This window comes from Helianthus annuus, chromosome 13 (genome assembly GCF_002127325.2).
Source record: "Helianthus annuus cultivar XRQ/B chromosome 13, HanXRQr2.0-SUNRISE, whole genome shotgun sequence".
Classification (NCBI taxonomy): Eukaryota; Viridiplantae; Streptophyta; class Magnoliopsida; order Asterales; family Asteraceae; genus Helianthus; species Helianthus annuus.
In genome coordinates, this window is record NC_035445.2 from 80216689 (window position 1) to 80239217 (window position 22529).

General features: G+C 35.4%; 1 long non-coding RNA gene across 1 annotated transcript; it reads right to left on the reverse strand.

Moving 5' to 3' along the window:
* Positions 1-15190: 15190 nt before the first annotated feature.
* Positions 15191-17938, reverse strand: LOC110909363. The gene is made up of 3 exons (XR_004877314.1): positions 16218-17938; positions 15840-15943; positions 15191-15555 (listed from the first exon to the last, which is right to left on the reverse strand). It is a non-coding gene; the product is annotated as an uncharacterized LOC110909363 (long non-coding RNA).
* Positions 17939-22529: the final 4591 nt, after the last annotated feature.

A 22529-nucleotide genomic window follows, 5' to 3' on the forward strand; every position in this document is an offset into this window, starting at 1 on the left:
ACGGGACCCAATCGTGGTATGACCACAGTCACAGATCCGGTCGAGTGACAAATACCCATTCTTGATAATTGGTTGATAAAAACATTGTAATTCCCCTTAATACTGTAATTTATAACTAACGGGTCATTTTAGAAAAACCGAATGATTCACTCAGTATTTCCCCGCTGACAAAACCTTTTTCAAACATGTTTCAGGTGATCTGTGTGATCCAGAAAAAGTGCAGTAAAGCACTACAAGCTCAGAAAAGTGGCTTATTGTGAATAAATAAATAAAACATGTTTTGAAAAATAATGATTTCTGTGTGAAATCAACGTATTGTAAATTATGGAAATTTATCCCTTAAACTTTGTGTAATATATTAAACGAGCTTTTTACGGTGAAAAGATCCTGTAATAAAAGACTTCCGCTGTCACATAAATTAAATACCACAGGTACCACGGGAACTGCCTCGCGGCCCCCGACTCCGTCCAGGGTGGGTCGGGGAGCCGTGACAGTAAAGGTGGTATCAGAGCTAATAATTAAAAACTATTGAGCCACTGATCGAGCCACTGATTTAAGCCTATTACGGAATTAAGTATTTGACAAAATACTTAATTTTACTAGTTATCATTCTGAGATTATTTGTTGTATTAACTGATTATTTGTTAGTTACAGTATGGGTAAACAAAAGCTGTCCGTTATCTATCACAAATTAGATATTGCATCTTCTTCTAAAAACCCAGTAAACCTAGAAGAAGGAATCTTTGTCCGCAAGGCAAACTATGAGAATCCTCTTTCCCCAGAGAAAAGGGATTCGATACTTAAAAAGAGTCAGGAGAAAAAGAAACCCCGAACCAAGAGAGTTAGGTTTAACCCAGAAGTCCAAGAGTTGGGTAATAGTACACCTTGGGAAGATAAAATAGACAAGAAATGGGCAAATCTCTATATGCTAGCTACTGTAGCAGAAAATGCCAACCTCTAAATATCCGATAAGTTGGATCTAGTAAGAGAAATCACAATCTAGCAAATAAATAAAATCCTAGTGTGTTTATTTCTGTTGTCATTTGTATAAATTAGTATGCAATAAAACTTCAGTGTTTGTTTGTTAAACTTTGTCCCAAAGTTTTAACATTACATTCTTGTATTTTGCATATATACTATGCAGCATGAATGAGATGTCGGAAGCATTCCAGAATCTCAACTTATATCCAGTGCCTATCGAAGTCTCTTACGACTTTACTGGTTACATTGCTGACATAGAAGAACCTGTGGAATTCAAAGCTCCACCGCTGGAAAAAGCCAAACCTAAAAAGAAGAAAAGATACGTAGGGTGGAGGAAAGTACGTCGTAGGAAACCAGCCACTAGGAGACTTCCCAAAATAGAAAACCCTGTGAGCATGAACAAGGGAAAGGAAATAGAAACTGGAGAAAGTTCGAAACCACCAGAAAAGGAATTAGGAATAGACCTAAAGCAAAAGGGAATAGAGATCGGAGAAAGCTCTAAACAGTCTGAGGAAATCACGTTCCAGGACGAAATAGACCGCCTACTGAATAATTGTGATGTTCTAGAGCCTATCAACGATAATCTCTTCTCTTACCCGGCTACAGCCCAATTCCCACTAAACCTAGGACCAGCTATTCCAGACCCACTAGTTCACACCAGACCATTAGGCCAAATGGAGGAATGGTGGACCAATGACTGGCAATTCCAAAATATAGTTAATAGTCCCTATAGTTTTCTCCCACAATTTGACCCAGAACCTATCCCTAATCCTCCCATGAGTAATGAAAACCTAGCTGAACTTCGTCAGTTCGGTGAAGAACTGATAGGTACAGGTAATAGGATCAGGGAAATGGGGGAGCAACTATCTTGGAAGTACGACGAGAGGGAGCGTCGTTACTGAAACTGCCAGTGAACCAAAAGATAGGAAAGGCTGGAAAAAGTTTGTCTGTATTATAACTAACATAGTAAAACTAATTCTGTAAAATGGGCAATAAAACTTTGTAAGATACGGTGTTTACGGAGGCATATACAATATACAATAACAAAATGAAAGTCGAGAAATCGACAATTTTGGTTATGTTTGTATGTTGTAGTAATTTATGTGTTTATCTGTGCTAAATTTGTTAGTAATAAGTTAGACACTAATAAATTTCTAATTAGCAGATGGAAAACGCTAACAATGAACCAATTAATGAAGTAAATCAATCTAAGCAAGAACCGGAAGATCAATATATAACCCGACAAGATATTGAGCACTTTATCGCCCAAGGAATAGCCCATGCTATTCCAGAAATTGTGGCTGCTGTTCAGAAACCTGCCGAACCACAATTAATTCCTAGTAAACGTATTCCAGAAGATAACGGCAGTAACAGCATAAATAGAGGCGGCAATCATGACACTCATGATCCGCAACAGGCCCCACTCCCTAAGAGGATAAAAGCTGCAACGCCTGGTTGCACTTACAAAGAGTTTCTTGCTTGCAAACCTATTGAATTTGCAGGTAACGAAGGGGCAACTGCAACACTGCGTTGGTTAGAGAAAACCGAAGCAGTGATTGCAATAAGCAAATGTGTCGAAGAGGATCAAGTGATGTATGCATCAAATCTGTTCAAAGAAGGAGCACTCGAATGGTGGAACACGGTCCTCCAGGCAAAAGGAAGAAGGATAGCCTATGCCATGAGTTGGGAAGAATTTAAGAATCTGTTAGAAAGAAAATTCTGTCCCCAATATGAAAAAGATCAAATGGCAACAAATTCCTAAGTCACCGCATGACAGGGGTAGATTGCCGGGGCTATACTTCGACATTCTTTGAATACGCAAGGGTGGTGCCAACACTGGCTTCGCCAGAACCGGTACTTATTTCTCGTTACATCTGGGGGTTAATTAGTGAAATCCGAAACATCGTTAAAGCTGCGAGACCTCGTACCATTGACGATGCGGTAGAATTAGCTAACACCCTAACGGATGAATTGGTGCGCACAAGAGAAGAAGACCGGAAGAAGGAAATAGCTCAAAAGATTACCCAAAGATTTCGTATGGGTAATATCAAGAAAAGAGGAACAGGGCAATCCTCATCACCTCCTTTCTGCAGAAATTGCAAAAAGAAGCATTATGGACAATGCAATATAGTTTGCAATTTTTGCAAGGCAAAAGGACATCGTGAGGAAGTCTGCAGGAAGAAAACAAGAATTTGTTATAACTGCAGAGAAAGGGGACATTTTCAATCCGAATGTCCTAAGCTAACTAAACCAATAGACAACAAAGCTAAACCCGCTGAAGGAGCAACCAAGAAGAATGTACGCGCATTCCAGCTGACCACTCAAGAAGCCGAACTCATTCCAGATGTGATAGCCGGTACGTTCCTAGTACATGACGTATTTGCAAAAGTATTATTTGACTCTGGTGCGAACCAAAGTTTTATTAATACTTCATTTTGTCAAGCTCTTAAGTTACCTTTAACCACTCTTAGGCAAATTTTCACAGTTGAAACCGCAGAAGGAAATTCTGTGAAAATAGATAAAATCTGGCAAGAAGGAAAAATAGAACTATTAGGCCATAAATTTTCTGCAAATCTGTTACCAATGAATTTAGCCGGATTCGATGTAGTATTAGGAATGGATTGGTTAATAGCCAACCATGCACGAATCCTATGTGATAAAAATGCAGTAGAAATTCAAAACCCTTCAGGAGAGGTAATTATAATTACTGGAAATAAATCTCGAAAGCCACTGAAATTTATCTCAGTAATGAAATTGGCAAGCTATTCGAGCAGGAAATGGTGTATATGATTTCAGTAATCATTAACACTAAAGATAAGGAACTTCAGGATATTCCAATAGTCTCAGAATACCCAGACGTTTTTCCAGAAGAATTACCTTGATTACCACCTGATAGAGAAGTAGAATTTAGAATTCATTTAATTCCAGATACTGCACCAATAGCCAAAGCACCATATAGATTAGCACCTACCGAAATGCTAGAATTGAAAAAGCAATTAGATGAATTATTAAGCAAAGGATTCATACAACCGAGTTCATCCCCTTGGGGTGCACCAGTATTGTTTGTGAAAAAGAAAGATGGATCGATGAGAATATGTATCGATTATAGAGAATTGAATAAGGTTACGATTAAGAATCGATACCCATTACCTAGGATTGATGATCTTTTTGATCAATTACAAGGAGCTAGGTACTTCTCAAAGATAGATTTAAGATCCGGATACCATCCGTTGAAAGTACAAGAAGAAGACATACCTAAAACTGCTTTCAGAACTAGGTATGGTCATTATGAGTTTACAGTCATGCCCTTTGGGTTAACGAATGCCCCAGCCGCATTCATGGACATGATGAATCGCATCTGTAAACCATATTTGGATAAATTTGTAATCGTTTTCATCGACGATATACTTATTTACTCCAAAAGCCAAAAAGAACATTGTGAGCACTTACACGTTCTCTTAACTTTGTTAAGAAAAGAAAGGCTTTATGCCAAATTCTCAAAATGTGAATTGTGGCTGCAAGAAGTACAATTCTTAGGACATGTGGTAAATCACGAAGGTATCCATGTAGATCCTGCTAAGATAGAAGCAATTACAAAATGGAAAGTTCCACAAACAGCAATGGAGATAAGAAGTTTTCTAGGCTTAGCTGGATAGTATAGACGATTTATCAAAGATTTTTCTAAGATAGCCATACCTTTAACCAAGTTAACCTGTAAAGCTGCTAAGTTTGAATGGGGGCCTAGACAAGAAGAAGCCTTTAAGATTTTAAAGCATAGATTGACAAATGCACCAATCTTAGCTTTACCTGAAGGAACAGAAGACTTTGAAGTATATTGTGATGCTTCAAAATTAGGCTATGGATGTGTGTTGATGCAACGCAAGAAGGTAATTGCATATGCTTCTAGACAATTGAAAAAGCACGAAGAGAATTATACGACTCATGATCTAGAATTAGGAGCCATAATTTTTGCCCTTAAAATCTGGAGACATTATCTGTATGGAAGTAAGTTTACTGTCTATACAGATCATAAAAGTTTAAAATATATATTTGGGCAAAAAGAATTAAACATGAGGCAAAGAAGATGGATGGAGATGCTGAGCGATTACGACTGTGATATTCAATATCATGAAGGAAAGGCAAATGTAGTTGCCGATGCCTTAAGTCGTAAGTACCATGAGAAACAGAAACGAGTCCGTGCTCTGAGATTGAATCTACAAGTAGATTTAATGGCACAAATCAAAGAAGTTCAGAAAACAGCAATCAAAGATGATGCTGAAGGAATGAAAGGTTACCTAAAAGAACTAGAACAAGGAAACGATGGAATTTGGAGATTCCATAAGAAACGAATTTGGGTACCTAAGCAAGGAGAGTTAAGAGATAAGATCTTAGAAGAAGCTCATAAATCTAGGTATACCATGCACCCAGGAAACAATAAGATGTACCAAGATTTAAGAAATAATTTCTGGTGGATAGGAATGAAAAAGGATATAGCCGAATACGTATCCAAGTGTTTAACTTGTTCACAAGTTAAGGCTGAACACCAGAAACCTTCCGGATTACTACAACAATTAGAAATGCCTGTATGGAAATGGGAACTCATAACAATGGATTTTGTTACTAAGTTACCCAAAACCAAAAAAGGTAATGATGCGATTTGGGTAATTGTAGACCGATTAACCAAGTCAGCTCACTTCCTACCAATGAAAGAAACCTTTAGCATGGAAAGGTTAGCACAACTGTACGTGGACGAAGTAGTATCCCTACATGGAGTCCCACTCTCCATTGTATCGGATAGAGATAGTCGATTTACTTCTCATTTCTGGAAAAGTTTTCAGAAAGCAATGGGAACTCGACTAAATCTAAGTACTGCATATCATCCACAAACAGACGGACAGAGTGAAAGGACAATACAAACGTTAGAAGACATGCTCCGAGCATGTGTAATTGACTTTGGTGGTAATTGGGATAGCCATTTGCCATTAATAGAATTCTCCTATAATAATAGTTATCATTCGAGCATCGAAGCTGCTCCATTCGAAGCATTGTATGGACGCAAATGCAGAACTCCAGTATGTTGGGCAGAAATCGGAGAAAGTCAATTATCAGGTCCTGAAATTGTACAAGAAACTACCGACAAGATAACCCAGATCAAAGAAAGACTGAAAACAGCTCGAGATCATCAAAAGAGCTATGCAGATAATCGTCGCAAACCTTTAGAATTTCAAGTCGGAGATAAAGTACTTTTAAAAGTTTCTCCTTGGAAAGGAGTAGTACGATTCGGTAAGAAAGGAAAGCTAAGTCCAAGATACGTTGGACCATTCCCTGTGATTCAACGAATAGGACCAGTAGCTTATCGTTTACAACTACCAGAAGAATTAGCCGGAGTACATGAGGTATTTCATGTATCCAATCTCAAGAAATGTCTATCAGACGAATCCCTGGTAGTCCCTCTACAGGATGTAGAGGTAAACGAAAAAATTAAAATTCGTAGAGAAACCATTAGAAATTGAAGATCGAAAAGTCAAATTCCTCAAGCATAAAAGACTGGTATTGGTCAAAGTCAAGTGGAATTCAAAGAGAGGACCAGAATACACTTGGGAGCTGGAATCAGAAATGAAGCGAAAATATCCACATCTCTTCCAGTAAATCTCGAGGACGAGATTTTTCTTAAGGTGGGGAGGATGTAACAACTATCAATAAAACCGGTAATTAGGATAATAATCATTCAATAAGAAAACCCTAATTAAGACACCCAAGTAATTTGGCATAAACCCTGAAATTTCCGGAACAATCGGAATCAGGATCAGGGCCCCTAAAACTCGAGGGGGGGGGGCAAACCCTAATTGATAATTATCTAATTAAAATCGTTGCTAGATGCTGATTGGTTGAAATTTTTGATTCACCAAGGCTACAACCGAACTCAGCTAGGCTAGGAAGTAGGCTGCACCCTTTACGGACCGTAAAGGTTGGTCCTTACGGACCGTAAGCAGACCAGGTTCCCTTACGGACCGTAAGGGGTTAGGCATACGGTCCGTAAGCGAGTCGAAATTCTGGCTATAAATAGCCGACCTTGGCACTTGAACTGTGGTGTTAAAACATTGCACAAAGCTTCTGTGTACGTTGAGTTTTCACTGTTACACTACAACCACACACACACGATCACGAAACGCTGCCGCAATCAGGGTAATAACTCGATCGCTATTACGATTCAACGTCCGATCGATTATAACTATCCAACGGTAGTCCGGGTGCTGCTCAATTGAGCTTGTACTTTGATTATTCGTCGTGATTTCGACTTGAATATTTGAGTGCTGTTCGAATTCGGACTATGCTCTGTTATTCGTTATGAATCCGATTGAATTATCGAGTATTGCACTGATTAATCGTTGTGAGGGTTTAATCTCGTGAATTGACGTAACTGCTGTATTAGTTACTAACCTGCCTGTGTGTGCATTGTGTTAAACTAGGTGTTATCAAGGCTAATCAGTAGGCTTATCTATTTGCTCGTTAATCTGCAATGTGAGTCATTCTTCTTTTTAACTGTTTTCTCACAGTTTATGAGTAAGTATTACAAAACTTCAAGTTATTTTCAAAGGTTATAATTACAGGGATTAAGTCTTTGTAATCACCAAATTACAGCTGGTATGTGGGGTATTATGCACATTACTATTTTTATTACTCTAGGTGAGTGAGCCGTCACTATTGGGGCGACGGGACCCAATAGTGGTATGACCACAGTCACAGATCCGGTCGAGTGACAAATACCCATTCTTGATAATTGGTTGATAAAAACATTGTAATTCCCCTTAATACTGTAATTTATAACTAACGGGTCGTTTTAGAAAAACCGAATGATTCACTCAGTATTTCCCCGCTGACAAAACCTTTTTCAAACATGTTTCAGGTGATCTGTGTGATCCAGAAAAAGTGCAGTAAAGCACTACAAGCTCAAGGAAGTGGCTCAGTATCGAGAAATCAATAAAATATGTTTTGAAAAATAAAGATTTCTGTGTGAAATCAACTTATTGTAAATTATGGGATTTATCCCTTAAACTTTGTGTAATATATTAAACGAGCTTTTTACGGAGAAAAGATCCTGTAATAAAAGACTTCCGCTGTCACATAAATTAAATACCACAGGTACCACGGGAACTGCCTCGCGGCCCCCGACTCCGTCCAGGGTGGGTCGGGGAGCCGTGACAACTACTAGCAACTAACAACACAAAATAATCATAACAAAACAAGTTTAACAAGTTTTACACCATTACTTTCCTTTTATCCATCAAGTTCATCTTTCTAGCAAGACTTTTAGTTTTGTTTTCGCATGTTCATAAATTTTAACTGTTAAACTTCTTATTAGCCACTTTAGACAAGATCAAGAGGGTGTTTAGAATCACTTACTACTAGCTCGAGGCTAGGGAAGAAACTAGACGAAAAACGGGTGGTTAATAGCGTTGTGGTGAGGTCCTTGGCAATCCGTAAGCACCGAGCTTCCTTGTATGAGATCCTTCACACTTGTATGAGCTTGGAATTGTAAGATCGAAATCGAAAAGTGGTGGTGGGTGGGGCTATGGTTTCGGCCAAGATATCTAGAGAAGGAGAGAGAGGTGTGCAATTTTTGTTATGTGGTTTGAAGTGAATGTGAAGGTCTTTTGGTTCCTTTTATAATCCCCCAACTCTAATTACCCTCTAGATAATGTGTCTTCTTGATATGAAGCAAGGAACAATAAAATAATCAAAATGATGTTAGGTGTGTCCTACATGGGAACCGAACTCGTTCAAGGGGGGGGGGGGTCGTGGTTGATTTTCAACTAGTTAGTTAAGGTTTAGTTAGTTAATTAGAAGGTTAAACCTTTTACTAGTGTGTGGTGTTTTGTAATGGGTGTTAGGGTATTCGGGGACCCTAACTGGCTCAGAAAAAGAAAGACAGTGTCAATGACAATATTTTTATGTCCCGGGTTAAGTCCGGTTGTTCGGTTGGATACTGATCCGTTAAAGTGCTTAATAAGCATTTAAAGTGTCGTTAATATTATTTTTAGTGGCACAAAGAATTCTCGACACTTTGGAAAGTGTCTAGTATTATTTTCCCATGTTTTTGCACTTTACTAGTTTGCTAAAATGCTAAATTTTATATTAAAGTGCAGGATTTTGTGTTTAATACATGTTTTAGGCACATCCGGTCACTATAACTATCACATAGTGACGCAGTTCTACAATCATCACATCCCTACACTTTCTACTAGTGTAGTAAACTATTCCCGGCTCATACAGGCCTTAGAGGCAGTGTCTGCTTGGTGCTGGCTATGTCAGCGCGTTTACTGGGTTATCTGTTCATTGTGCTACTGTGCTTTTGTGCATCAAGTTTGTCACTTGAGTTTTGTATGTAAATAATGGAGTGACAGTTAATAAAGTATGATGCAAGTATGTGTATGTATCAGTATTCAAGTAGCAGTTTATCCACAATTGTAAGCAAGCACAGTAATTAAGCAGTAATTAAATATTAATTAAGTCGTACGGATACCTGATTTGGTGAGGGTTGTCACATTATACTTACAGGTAAGCTTATTATACGGACAAGTCTTGCCGTAACTAGTGAAAAGAACTTATAAGGAATTGAAGACGGGTCATGGTTTTAAACTGCGCCAGGTATGTAAAATGGGTTAAGCTCTCGGTGAGGGCTTATGATTCGACTAGAGTCAGTCGAGTCAAGGGTGGACATTAGACCAATCTAAGTAAGGTAGGTCTAGTATCTTTGGCACAACGGCTATTAGAGCCACGGATATGTCCACAATGTGAATATTTGACTAAAACGTCACCGAATGATAAATCGGGTAAATTACCCCTAAGGGTAGATAAAAATATAATGAATCCCATATTTGGGTTAGTCTTTTGGTAACATAAAAATGGGAGGCATAGACTTTTTTGTTAATCTCTCTTAACGGGTCGTTTTTGTAAAACGTCAAACTAGAGGGTAAAGTCGGAATATAAAAGTTTTCCTATAATAACCCATCACAAATGAAATTGTGGTGATAGATAAATGAAAGTCTTAGTGTGAAAATAGAGGGTACGAAAAGAATACGTACGATTTAAGCTTAAGTGCTTAAACCTCATAACGGGTCGAATAAACATATGCGCGAACCGGGTAACGGGTGCTCGAAACATAAAATTTGTAAATCTAGGTTATGGATTATGGTTCCAAGCAATTAAAACGAGTGTGAATGGATTTTGATGAGATTTAGATGTAATTTGGGTGAAAAGAAAACATATTCCGCTGACACAGCCGGGTGGAAACCTGACCCGGCCGGGTGACGGGGCTGAAAAATATATATATACATATATTTTTAATGTGTTCGTTCAAATGTTTTGATTACTAAGCGTTTGACTGTTTAACTTAAACACTAATTGTTTTTAGTGTTTATGTTAGGCTTTTGCAAAGGCGGGAACCGGATGGACGACCAAGCACGCGAAGAACCGAACACTATCAAACTACTAACTCTTTGGGGAGGATTATGAAAAGGTTGAAGCATGATCATGCACAACAAAGTTTTCGAGTTTAAAACTTTAATGCTTTTAAACTGTGATTAAGTGTAATAGTCCGTTATGTCGGGTCGTCTGGGTTATCAGTTAACCCAAACGTATAAGTTCTATGTTAAAAAAATATGGGACCAATTATCCACATTTATTATTATTATTATTATTATTATTATTATTATTATTATTATTATTATTGTAGAAATCGGCTTAGAGTGTTACAATTTTCGTCCTTTATGTTTGTACCGAATTGCAACAGATAGCCTTTAACTTTAATAATTACAGTCACAATCCTTTATTTGCAAAATCCATTACACTCTACGTCCTTTAGCACTAACCAAATTAAAATTTTTAGTTAAATTTATTCACTTAAAGGTATTCTGGTCAATTCATGCTTTTATTTAAATCTATCTACTATAATAAAAGAAACCAACTTTTGGACACGTGTCATTCACTGAAGGTATCCTCAAATCTATACTTAACTTATATTAACTAAATAGGGTAGGGATATGGTAAAAAGTGTCTAAAATGTGAGAAGGGTAAGAAGTGTTTTAAACCATTGGATATTTGATCTAATGGTTGAGATCAATAGGGTATAAAATGTAAATTGTGTTTTAATTAGAAGGACCTTATGTAAAATTAAAGGGCAATAGTGACTTTTCCAACGTTTCAAATATGGTAAGCGTTTCAAAACCCCCCCATCAATCTCCTATAAATCAGCGAATTTATGGTAACTGTTTCAAAACCCCCATCAATCTCCTAAAAATCAGCGAATTTCTCGTACTTAAATAAATTCTTCGATTTCCTTCACAACAACTTTTTATAACACTATAAAGAACAGTATATTACATGATAAAACACTATAGGAAGATATAACACTATCTGTTTACTGTAATACACTATACTTAAATAAAACACTGTTGATGGGGGATAAAACACTATGAAAAGGAACAATATATTACATGATAAAACACTATAGGAAGATATAACACTATCTGTTTACTGTAAGACACTATATAGAATAAAACACTATTGATGAGGATAAAACACTATGAAAAGGGATAAAACACTATGAAAAGGAGATTAAAGATACCTGTACATAATATAACATTATTGATTGGGGAATATAACACTACAACAAGAACTTACCGTAAACAATTAAATGTATAGAACAAATCGAATTCGAATCACATCCCTAATATATCGCCTGATATTTTTGGCAGTTATCTTTGGAAATCAATTAATTGAAAAGAATGGACAATTACTAATATACCCTTTTGAATTAATTAAGATAAGGGACACTTGTCATTCCCAAATTATTTCTCACACTTCTCACAAAGGTTGGACTTTTTACATGATCCTCTACCTATATAAACTAAATAAATAATAAATTAATATTAAATTATATCATACTTTAACAAAATATTATCCTCAAATTTAAATTGTTAATTTAATATATTTTTAAAACAAATACCTCTCTTTCCTACTTATCTTATATTAAATATATAAATAATAAATTAATATTAAATGTTATCCTAATTTATTACAAATATAACTTTTTTTTATTATTTGGTATACAAAATTTATTTATTCAACTCGTGTAAAACACAGGGTTTTTAAAAATGTATATTTTTTTTATTATTTACTATACAAAGTTACATTTATATAACCCGTGTAATACACGAAGTTTTTAAAGATATAACTTTTTTTTATCATATGCTATGTAAAATTAGATTTATTCAGCACGTGTAATATACAGGGTTTTTTAAGGATATAATTTTTTTATTATTTGGTAGATTTTTCAATCCAACTATACACGAGTTTTTTAAAGATACGACGTTTTTAATATTTAATATACGAAATTGAATTTATTTAATCTGTGTAATACACATGGTTTTTAAAGATATAACTCTTTTTTAGATCTATTCAACACGTGTAATATACGAGGTTTTTAAAGATGTAATTGTTTATTATTTGGTAGATTTATTCAACCCGATTATACAACGGTTTTTTAAAGATATGACGTTTTTAGTATTTAGTATACAAAATTACATTTATTTAATCTGTGTAATACACATGGTATTTAAAGATATAACTTTTTTTTATTATTTGATATATAAAATTACATTTATTTAATCCGTACAATATACGGGGTTCACAAACATATAACTTTTTTTATTATTTAATATATAAAATTACATTTACTCAACTCGTGTAATACACGGGGTTCTAACCTAGTGTTTAATAAGTAAAACCAAAAAAATTGCATATACACATCATCTTCCCCAATTTCCTAACCCTAAAACCCTAACCACCACCTCTTCCTGCCGCCGCCTGTTGAATAAAGTAAAAGAAGCATTGAAGTAAAATTAAATGAATGTTTTCAGTTTAAAGAAATTTGACAGGTGATTTAAAGTAAAAGAACCGTATCACAGGTACCATTCCAATTATTTCCTGAAATTTAAGGTGGATAGAAAGGATGTACTTTAGCGATAACTTCATATCTGGGCCAATTCCCTTTTGTTTTGCCAATTACACTCAGCTTACATTGTTGAACTTGGGTGACAACAATTTCAGTGGCTCCATACCACCTGAATTAGGAAAGAAAACACCCCGTTTCTAAATTATTCTTGTTCATGAATAATCTTGTAGGTTCCATTCCTCTAGATATAAATCTAACTAAGATGGAAATGTTCTCAGTATCTTACAACATGCTCTCTAGTCCTTTGCATACCAAATTCGGTGTCTCCGGTCTTCTTAGACATTTTACTGTGAGCGACAATCACTTCTCCGGTCATGTACCAAAGAGCTTGAAAAACTGTAGCAACTTAGTCAGAGTTCATCTTTAAATCATCACGACGGGGACATATGGATGAAATTGGGGAAGATGATGTGTATATGCATTTTTTGTTTTATTTATTAAACATTTAAATAAATACATGAATTGACCAGAATACCCTTAAGTGAATAAACTTAACTAAAAATTTTAATCTAGTTAGTGCTAAAAGACGTGGAGTGTAAAGGGTTTTGCAAATAAAGGATTGTGACTGTAATTATTGAAGTTAAAGACTATCTGTTGCAATTCGGTATAAACATAAATGATGAAAAGTGTAATTTACCCTAATATATTTTAGCTACGCCACTCAGTTTGTGATAAAATAATATCCAAGTATAAATAAAAATAAACTAACGATAGTGATATATTTGAATTTATATAAAATTATTATGCGATTATCTATTAATTTATATAAAATATTATGCGAATATCTATTAAAAGTTATATATACAGGAAAAAAAATTGTAACTCACATTAAAAAAAACAGTAAAGAATTTGGTAAAACGAATCACTGTACTTTGTAATTTTTTAGAGGTGTAAGTAGGAATATCCTTAAAATTATTATAGAATTGCAGTTTATTCTCTTTTATTAACTCTTTCCAATTTATCTTTACGAATTACAAAATATAAAATATAGGCCTTTGCAAATATATAAATATCTATTAAAAGTTATATATACAGGAAAAAAAATTGTAACTCACATTAAAAAAAAACAGTAAAGAATTTGGTAAAACGAATCACTGTACTTTGTAATTTTTTAGAGGTGTAAGTAGGAATATCCTTGAAATTATTATAGAATTGCAGTTTATTCTCTTTTATTAACTCTTTCCAATTTATCTTTACGAATTACAAAATATAAAATATAGGCCTTTGCAAATATATAAATGTCATATTAGATTACAATAAAGATCCGCCGTAGATGGGACAGGGGGTAGAGTGGAAATATGTAAAAGAATAGGGTAGGTAATTGGAATCTAACTAAAAATAGTCTATATTTAAAATTAATTATGCATGTGGTATGTCTGGATTAAGAATAGAAAATTAATTATTATTAATAGGAAATTAAAAAAAAAAAAAAAGATTTGCTATAGTTGGAGGTTGTATTGAGATGTCTCCTGGCCCCATTTTTATTGCCAACATCTACTCCTTTGGTTTTTCTTAGATGACTCAATTCTGCAAATATGAGTAATATTTAACTTAGAAATAATTTTTATAAATATAACAATCTGTACAAAAGATATTAGTTTTAACTTACTTAAATAAAATTAGAATAGAAAGAATAGTAGCATTCAATGTGTTATACAAACTCTCGGGTCCTCGGGACTTTTTTTCGTGTTGCAATATTTATTTTCTTGCACGATGATTTCTTAAATATAACTAAATAATATGTGACCGGTTTAAAAAGAAAATATGTATATTTAATGTATTAAATATAAAAATACATAAATAATCAAGTATCCAACATGACTAGCTAGGGTTTGGTGGATTGGACCATGGATTGTCACGCGAGACATGATACACCGTCCCCCTTCCCAAACCATGACGGTTTGCATGGTTTAATCCATGACAACCATGACTCTCTTTCAATTAATTAGGATATTTTGATTGGTGGGAGAGGATAGTGGATGATAGCGGGTGTCATGGTCCACACCATATAGTGTGGTGGATTAGGTAGGTGAATGAGGGTGAGGTGACATGTCACTGACGTGAAGGGTGGTGGTGGTCATTTGGGTCATGACCACACCACATAGCCTTATACATACTAGTCTTTATTTGTATCATGTTCAAACATATCTTATCTTTTTTTCATTTGTCAAATATGGACCATAACTAGATATGTGCCCCGCCGCGATGCGGCGGGGGCTTGAGCATATGTTGTCAAACTTTTGGTGATTTTGTTTACAAACTTAGATTACGATAAATACCGAAATATATGTACAATTGTTTATTGTTTATTGTTTACATTTGGTAACCAAAATTAACAACCAACTATTTAACCTACTAACGACATATAAGTTTTTTCTTCATTAACATCGTTTTCCCTAGAAAAGTGTGCTAAGCACGTCTACTTCAACTTGTAATGCGGCTTGTTTTTGGCAGATGCTACTAACCAGTTTGGTTAGCTCATTAAGGTTGTTGTTAATTATACGGTCTGACTTTATAGCCTTTTGAAGGAGATTAGCAAACCTTTGCAACAGATCCAACTGCAGTAGGAAAAAAAGCGTTGATAATAAAGTATACTAAAGGGTTAGAAGAAAAAAAAACAGACCTCCAAAAGTAAAAGTATATATATATATATATATATCAACCACAGGTGTGATATTTTAGTTGTGGGCTCTTGTTTTGAAGAATTAAAATCATGTACCTAACAAAATAAGCAAGCTATAATGTAACCTTCACATTTTGATTTGTGGTTTCCAAATGGGTCTGCATCATTTTATAAAGCATTCTTAATGTAAGGGTTCTTCATACAAGGAGGAGGCATTACCGGACAGCATAATACCACAGCAGATTGGGAAATGTAACCCTGCTTGTTTTTGTGAGGTTCTATTGCTGCTTGATTATCAGTTTCACTTGCTACTGGTAAATCATCTTCTAGTTCCAAAAGTGTTGTTGCAATGGAAAATGGTTCAGATAACTCTCAAAAAGGACAATTGATGAATGAGATTTCCAATCCTACTAAAAAAGTTAGACCATGACACCTATAGTTTCTAAAGCTAACTTTCCCACTACTTCCAGCAATAAAAAGCAAACAATGTAGGCTTCAATAAGGTAATTATGATAGAGCTTGCATACAAGCTAGTTCAACAATAAATAGTAATCCAAGTATTAGAAAAAAAAAACAAAACAAATAAAGGTAGCATACCTCATACATCCATCTTCAATTGTAGCAACCACGATTGTAGAAAAAGGCTGCAACAAAGATGTTACCTGAGATATCCAAGTTATTCCTTTCCACTACACCAAAACCTATACGATCCTATGTTTTGTTTACATAGAGTAGTAATTCTACATGCGCATAGCCACAAAACACGGTTTTGGATACAAACATAATAAGGGCCGACCCGATAAGAGATATATTGGCGAACATAGAGATAAGAACAAAATTGAAAAAAGGCAACTAAAAAATCAGGTGCGTGGGTGTGGGTGAGATGTACATGTATAAACCCTCTTCTTTGGAAGCTTACAACCCAAGCACCACAAGAAACCTAAATAGCCAGACGGAAACACGTCAGACTTCACCGGATTACACTCCTCGTCGCTGATTTTTTTGTGGCGGTCATGTACGCATCGGAAGTGAGAAGCGACGCCGTTCGCCTTCGGGTACATCACCGTAAACTCCACCGTCTTTCTATGTCTCTAAAACCCATATGAAACATAGAGCTTGCAAAAGTGTACAACTAACATAACCAGATGTACACCTTAAATATGCACGAAAAACAAATTAAGCCATAGGTACAGCTACCTGTTTAAATAGTTTCTCCGACTATTGGTTGTCCTCAACACCTTCACAATCTGGTTTCAAAACCCCTAAACTCGAACCCTAGCCGCCATCGCTGCCAATCTGGCTGTCGGAATAAAGACCTCAGCCATAAGCCGTCGCCATCATCCCCTTCATCAGGTTGGGGTGGCCGGCTTCCTCTCCCTTTCATCGGTCTCTCTCTCTCTCTCTCTGATGCGACGCCATTCTCATTCTCTCTCTCTAGATGTGTATGTATGAGTTTGGCGGCATGATTTCTATAAGAAAAGGAATATGTCTATCTATTTCAAAGAAACACCATTTAAGCACAAGGTACGGCCTTTATATCATAGAAATGATACAAATTATACTATTATAAAATATATGACAGGGCATGCGAATTGCATGCTTTAGTTATAAAACCCAACATAATTCAACTACATCTTATGCTATGGTCACTGAGACATATACACAAACACCTGGTGGGCATCAATGTTATAGTAGCAGGTAATAGCATCCATAGACATATGTTTCTACCCTAATTAACTTAAACACCTGGTGGACATCAATGTTCAAAGATATTGGGAACTTACGACTGCTTGTTAGCTCTAGCACTCCAACCACTTATAGTGAAGAACTCAGAGCTTTCAACGGCGTTCATACTCTGTAATAAGAGAATGACCAGAACAATCGGGCATATCTTCTTCTTGTTCATTTTCAAGCTGATCCACCAAGGCAGGAAAAAGAGTGGACTTTCCGATGATGGTGGCCAACCGGAGACGACGGTGGGTATTGGGCAAGGGTGTTGAGGACAGGTATATGTGTTGGACATGGTAGAAAGAAATGTACAACTTCCAAAGCTAAGGTTTCAAGTAATAAAAGCACAAAACTCACTTTAAGCAACATGTACAACCTTCATTGCATAGAATTGTTATAAATTAGAGTATTATATAATTAGGGGTGTTAAAATGTTAGTCGTGTCAGGTTGACAGTTTGCTGGGTTGAACATTTGAACCCGGACATGATTCGTTATTTATACATGTCAAAAACATCAACTCTAACCTGCACACATATTAAGTCGTGTCTTGTTTCGAGTCGACTCTTTTAATATCGTTTCCGAATATTAGTCATACTCAATTTCTGAAATTATCACTATTTTATTCTTAATAATTGAACTTATTTCATAAATGGTCCATATGTAAACCTACACTTTTTGTCGATCCTTTCATAGTTGAAGACGTTGTTGTCGATCCTCATCTTGTTTTTGCATGTTCTCTAAATATTGTCTTTCGATGTCGGCTAATGCTTCTAATATTTGATTCATTTCTAAAAGTCGTTTGTGTTGACAACGGAGACCTAGGACGTTCTTTTATCCGTTGCCCTTCCACCCCTCCTCATGGACGGACGTAGCCGTTCTTCATAGGCTGGTTTTCATCTTCATCATATTCCCCGGTCTCGTTCAAGTCAATATTAATCTGAGCGTCGGAAGATTGACTTGCGTTTTGGGTGGACGATGAGGATTTCGACTTCTTTGACTTTCGAGTCTTCGTAGCGAGATGAGATGCGATTTTGATTCTTCCTTAAAAGATCCCAAGGTTTAATGTAGGTGAATGTGCCTTTCTTTGCTTGGAATATTACCAAATCTTCTTGTTAGATGTGGGCGTCGTCTTGGGCACTTTCCCTACTATTCGTCAACCGAGTGTAGATGTTGTACTCGGTTACTTTCACCCTCATATCCCCCATTTACTCGTTATTTGATCCCTAGTACTGTCATTCAGTTTATTGATTTGGGAGAAAAAAACTTGGCCATAATTCTATTTCTAGCCCAAAACTCGTTTTGTTGTTGATACTTTGCTAAAAAAAAAAAAAAAAAAAAAAACATTGACAGATAATTTTAGTGTTGTAAAAAAAGAATATAATTTTTAAAAATGTACATAAACAAATAAAAATCGAAGTATCAACAAAAAAATTAATGATGTAAAACAAAAAAATAGAGATGGTAAAAAAAATATTTACCAACTTTAGGGTGCTCGGATATGTTGAGCCAAGCGCGAGCTAAAGCAAATTCTTCAACCGATGACCACGGCATATGCATTTTCTTTTTCTTTGGCTCATCAGCGTCTTTTTTCTTACGTGACCATTTTCTGAGGTTGCGACGGCCCCGCCTTGTCTTGTGGCGTCTCGGGCACGACCTCCGTTTGTGACTCGGGAACACTAAAGGGTTGTAGCGTTGAGGTTGTGGTTGAAAACCCATAATGTTTTGTTGAAAACCAAACACATTTAAGGCATGTTTTGTATCTTGCTAAACGGATTGTGATTTGGAATGTTGTTGTTCTAAAAAATCTTTGGATTAACCAAATAACTAACCAGTAATTTGGTGTCCATTGGTGTTTGGACGGTTCATGGCTTGTCGGGGTGAACGAAAGTTGGGATTGCATGGATTTCCATAGCGATACATCTTCTTCTTCTTTTTGTAAAAGAAAGGTGTATAAAGAGGTAGATTTGAGAGTATAAGAATTTGGTGAGTAAAACTGGTTTATATAAATAGTAAATAAGGGTAAATTAGGATTTTTTTTAATATAACATGACTGCTGGCAACGACCATGTTTAGAAGAACTCAACTTTTAACCCGTGATTCAATTCATGCTCCACCAACAAAATTTTCCGATCACGAGGGGAGGGGGGTGTGGGCATGGTGAGGGCCATTAACGCCACATTATGTTTGGTGTTAGCTGATGTTTTTGCTCTTTGTTTTTCCATAAAACACCAAAATACAAGCTAATGGTGGGCCCTCCGTTTAGAGAGAGAATGAGTGGTTAAAAAAAATAAAAAAAAGTGGTAACGATGTGACAAAGTTTTTGAATGATTTTTTGATTTCCCTATTGGGTGAATTTTGATGTTTTTTTAAATGGTGTTGTTATGATCTAATAACTGACTAGACACGTTTTAAAGTTCCTTATTCTATATTATATTGTTCCCGTTGTTGCTAACCGTCTTTTGGGCTAATTACAGCCGTTCAAAGTCCTGAACTTTTAATCTCAGCCGTATAAAGTCTCTAAATTCCTTCTAGAAGCAGCAGTTCACGGCAGTTCAGCTCTCTCTCACCCATGATCTTGCGGTTTCTTGCAGTTTATCAAGATGCACCAATCAGAAATACAGGTTGCAATGCGGTTTAAAATGTGTTCCTTATTTTCAGGGAGTTAGTGGGGTAGTGGACACTTAACTGCATTTTTTGGTGCCTATATAATACAAGTTCAGGTAGTGTAATCTTCTGAATTTTTTTCGCTCTTCCTGTATTCATTCAGCAACACATCTGCAACAATGGATATCTCGGATGACTTCGTGGACATTTATGAAGACGATCAGCCTGCAAAGAAAGTAAGTTGGAATGTAAGTTGGAATGTAAATTATTAGTTAGCAAAGCATGTGGATGGTTTCTAATTGTTTGTGAATTGCACCAAATATTTAGTCTTCTAATATATGGTAGCAATTGTAATTTTTTCAGCTGGGTTTTGATGCAATGACACCGAAGAAGAATCAAATATGCAGCCCAATGAAAGATTCTCCGAAGGTAACGTTTTAAGTCACAACTAATGTATAAAAATTGTTTTGATATTTAGTCTGATTTGTTAAATTCTATCAATTTATTGTTTCAGACGGATAGTGGAAGTGTAGAGATCATTTCATATGGACAGTATTTTAGTCCATTCAAATCTGAAATGCATAGGGAGGTTATTGAACAGGTGGTGTTTTTTTTAAATAAAGTTTTCATTGCATAAGTGCATAATGATTGTTTCACACCTATATGTTTTTTTAAAATGTATTATACTAATGTTTTTAGTTCTTGTAGTTTCAGAACATAGAAAAGCAAGCTAAAAGAAAGCATGCGCTCCTAACTTGGAAATGGGATGAGGTCATTGATATTACCCAAAGTGAAGATTCGAATGGTCAGAAAGATGCTTCTAAGGCAAAACAACAAGATGATTTGGAGTCTGAGTTAAGTGATACAGCAGACTCTTTGGATAGTCCATTGAAAAGATCAAAGATTCCACGTATATCTAAAAATTGCAACGATCATGTTGGATGGGTTGAATTTTAAGTTTACTCAGTTTAAGTCCTGTTTGTCATAGTCATCTTTTATGTTTTGCCTTTCAAGTCAGTGTTTGTTAAGGTTTGTTTGTTCATCTATTTTTAGTTTAAATGTAGTTTCCTTTTTTCAATTTATTTTCCTATGTTTTATCTGTTAACTATATTACTTATTACATATATGTTGATGATTAATTGTTTATTTAATAATAAACATTTCTGTTATGAAAAAAAAAAGAAAATATAGGTAGTGGTTTTCACCAATTTGTATGTATGTTTATAAAGGTTAAATCTTCTTTTACTTTCAAAATACGTAAATAAAATTCCAGATATGCATAACTTCAACAGTTATATAAGTAGTTACACATAAGTCATAGAAAAAAATCTAAAAAAATTTAGTACCCAATAATATCCTGTTTCATGTTAACAAATTCCGTGTTCTCAAACAAGAGGCCTATTTAGGTATTTTAAAAAATATTTAGTCATTTATAGGTTTTTTTAAAATAATAAGTTTTGTATTATTTAGAGTGCAAATTCAAAATAGCATTCAGTTATATAAATAACAACGGGAAAAGAATAAGATATTTTGAAGAAAAAAAACATATAAATAGTCGGTTTTACTGAATTAATATTGAAGTCAGCCTTCTTAGTCACGTTACCATGATCATCGGCCACTAAGCGATGATCAAGTAACTAACTTAGGGTTTTAGAAATTAATATAATCGTTCGGTTATGTTAAGTTTATTTCTAAGTCAGTCCACTTACCCACTTGTCATGATCCTTGCTCACTAACCCATGATTGAATAACTACCTATGTTTTATTCAATAAATTAACTGTTTTCATTAAAAGTCGGACATGTAGCTCTATATAAGATATCACTAATATCCCTAAAATTCGTGTATTACTGTATTTCTAGATATAATATCAGAAACTATTGAGTTATGAAAAAGTTGAAGGGGTGCCTCTACTCAGCCTCTGAGTCGAACACTAAATTGCCTGACCTTGGTCCTGACTTAATAATGTCAGAGATACTGCCAAGACTTCCTGCAAAATGTGTAGGTCGTGCAAAGAAGGTATGTAAAGAATGGTTGTCATGTATATCGTCGAAGGAGTTTGTCATGATGCACTGTAGACATATGTGTAAGGGGTCTAGACAAAAAATTCTTAGTATTGGACAGGAATCATGCTTTATTTCCAGCACTACTGTTGATTTAGTCGATGAGAAAACCATGATTACCCTACCGTTTCATGTTCGCCCTTCTGATGTGTGGATTTTATCAAGCTTGAATGGGCTTTTATGTGTTTGTTTACGCAATACGTTTGAAATGCTTATTTGGAATCCGTTGATCCGTAGCTGCATCAACATATCTGATTCTAAGTCTTATGGTTTTTTCAAAATCTATTCCGATGCTGTTGGCCTATACATCGATTCCTCTAATGATTACAGAGTTTTACATATAAAACGTGGTCGTTTTACAGTTGATGTTATGGCTTATTCAAGGAGGACCAGTCATTGGAAGAGAATACCGTTTTTACAAAAAAGGCATTACCATACTAATGGTTATGTGTGGTCGGGGGGGACTTTTTGTGAGGATGGTTTATATTTTACTGTATTCCAGTTTTGGCTTGCT